General features: G+C 52.2%; 1 protein-coding gene across 1 annotated transcript in view; it reads left to right on the forward strand.

The window, feature by feature from the left end:
* The window catches only part of LOC138865918 (myb-like protein D), a 13,236-nt gene that overhangs the window by 4,888 nt on the left and 5,848 nt on the right, over window positions 1-2,500 (forward strand). The window lies entirely within an intron of this gene.

A 2,500-nucleotide genomic window follows, 5' to 3' on the forward strand; every position in this document is an offset into this window, starting at 1 on the left:
AGAGAGGGATGGGGGAAGGGAGACTGATCAGACACAGACAGATAGACAATCAAAGAGAAATATGAAGCGATGAATAGGAAGTGACAGAGACAGAGAGAGAGAGAGAGAGAGAGAGACAGAGACAGAGAGAGAGAGAGAGAGAGAGAGAGAGGGAGAGAGAGCGATAAAGATAGATAAATAGATAGATAGATAGAGAGGGAGAGAGAATCGTGAGAGCCTGTCCACGTGAGCACAGGGTTTTCACCTCGTGGGTTCAGATGGCAATGGGGGTGTGGGTGGGTGGGGGTGTGGGGGGGGAGGCAAGCATAGTCGCGCCGTACAACCCTTTGGTGAAGACAGCCGGTCGGATAATGATGATGGTGATTATATTGACGGTAATTATAGCGATGCTTTTTGATGATGACGGTATTGTTACAACGTGATGATCAAATGATTATAGATCGCTGTGAGGATAGTACTGATGGTGACGATGCTGGCCGCTGGCGATGAAGTCACAACGAATGTAAGGGAAATGAAATTGCAACATTGACAGAACTGCAGTCAATAGCCAGGTGTTGATGACGGAAGGTAGAATATCCTTTCGAGAAATGAATATAGCAGCAAATTATGGCAATAACAAGAGAATTTAAAAAAAGACATTAACACCAATGAAAAACAAAGTTGGGTCATGTTGCTTATGCATATACTTAACAATAATGACAGGTTCATGATAGTTGGTTATTTGTGTATTAGCGACATCTTGGAGACAAACAAAGCCACATAGAGAGGTTACATCACTGCTTTCATCCCGCGGCATTTTGACCTTCGTTCCAGAGGGACAGGGAGAGAAAGAGAAAGAGAAAGAGAAAGAGAAAGAAAGAGAAAGAAAGAAAGAGAGAGAGAGAGAGAGAGAGAGAGAGAGAGAGAGAGAGAGAGAGAGAGAGAGAGAGAGAGAGAGAGAGAGAGAGAGAGAGAGAGAAAGAGAGAGATTGAGAAAGAGAGAGAGGCAGAAACAGAGAAAAGAAACACACACACAAACAGACACAACAAACAAAAAGATCTAAAAAAAAAAAAAAAAGGCGTCAAACCAGTGACAAACATTACCAGAGTGACAGACAGGACCAGACACAGACAGACAGACAGACAGACAAAGAACGAGTGGCTTTGGACGTGACGGCCCCAGAGCGTCGCAAACGTGCCGCCGCGTGTATAATTGGCGCGAGGTCGATTACCGAGGTTTATTAATTCGCGTCAAAAATCATAATTCGCTTTACGCTACAATCGCGTGAGAAGGTTGCGCGCGTCTCCGTGGGATCAAGGGGGGAGGGGGGGAGGGGGGAGGGGGGAGTGATAATGGGGGAAGAGGGAGAATGGGTGATGGGAGGGGGAAGGAGGGTGGGTGATGGGAGGGAGAGAGGGAGGGTGGATGATGGTGGGGAGGGAGATGGAGAATATGGGAGAGGTGATGGGAGGGAGAGGGAGAATGGATGATGGGAGGGAGAGGGAGGGTGGATGATGGAGGAGAGGGGAGAATGGGTGATGGGAGGGAGAGAGAGGGTGGATGATGGGAGGGAGAGGGAGAATGGGTGATGGGAGGGAGAGGGAGGGTGGATGATGGGAGGGAGAGAGGAGGGTGGATGGTGGGAGGGAGAGGAGGGTGGATGATGGGGAGGGAGAGGGAGAATGGGTGATAGGGAGGGAGAAGGGAGGGTGGAGTCCAGTGGGAAGGGAGAGGGAGGGGTGTAAGGGGATGGGAGGGAGAGGGAGAGTGGATGATGAGGAGAGGGAGGGTGGATGATGGGAGGGAGAGGGAGTGGTGGATGTGATGAAGGAGGGGGAGAATGGGTGATGGAGAGAGGGGGAGAGGAGGGTGGATAGGTGGGAGGAGGAAGGGAGAATGGGGTGATGGGAGGGAGAGGGAGAGTGGATGATGGGAGGAGGAGAGGGAGAATGGGTGATGGGAGGGAGAGGGAGGGGAGGGTGATGGAGGGAGAGGGAGAATGGGTGATGTGAGGGAGAGGGAGGGGCAGGAGGGAGAGGGAGGAAGTGGATGATGGGAGGGAGAGTGAGGGTGGGTGATGGGAGAGGAGAGGGGAGGGAAGTGGATATTGAGGGAGAGGGAGAATGGGTGATGGGAGGGAGAGGGAGAGGTGGATGATGGGATGGAGAGGGAGGGTGGAATGATGGGAGGAGAGAGGGAGAATGGGGTGATGGGAGGGGAAGGAGGGGTGAATGATGGGAGGGAGAGGGAGAATGGAAGTGATAGAGGAGAAGAGAGGGAAAAATGGGCTGATAGGAGGAAGAGGGAGGATGATGGGAGGGAGAGGGAGGTGATGGAGGAGAGGGAGAATGTGGGTGATAGGAGGGAGAGGAGGTGGATGATGGAGGGAGAGGAGAGTGGATGATGGAGGGAGGGAGAATGGGTGATGGGAGGAGGGGAGGGTGGGTGATGGAGGAGAGGGAGGGTGGATGATGAGGGATAGGGAGAATGGGTGATGAGAGGGAGAGGAGGGATGATGGA

Source organism: Penaeus vannamei, chromosome 23 (assembly GCF_042767895.1).
Source record: "Penaeus vannamei isolate JL-2024 chromosome 23, ASM4276789v1, whole genome shotgun sequence".
Classification (NCBI taxonomy): domain Eukaryota; kingdom Metazoa; phylum Arthropoda; class Malacostraca; order Decapoda; family Penaeidae; genus Penaeus; species Penaeus vannamei.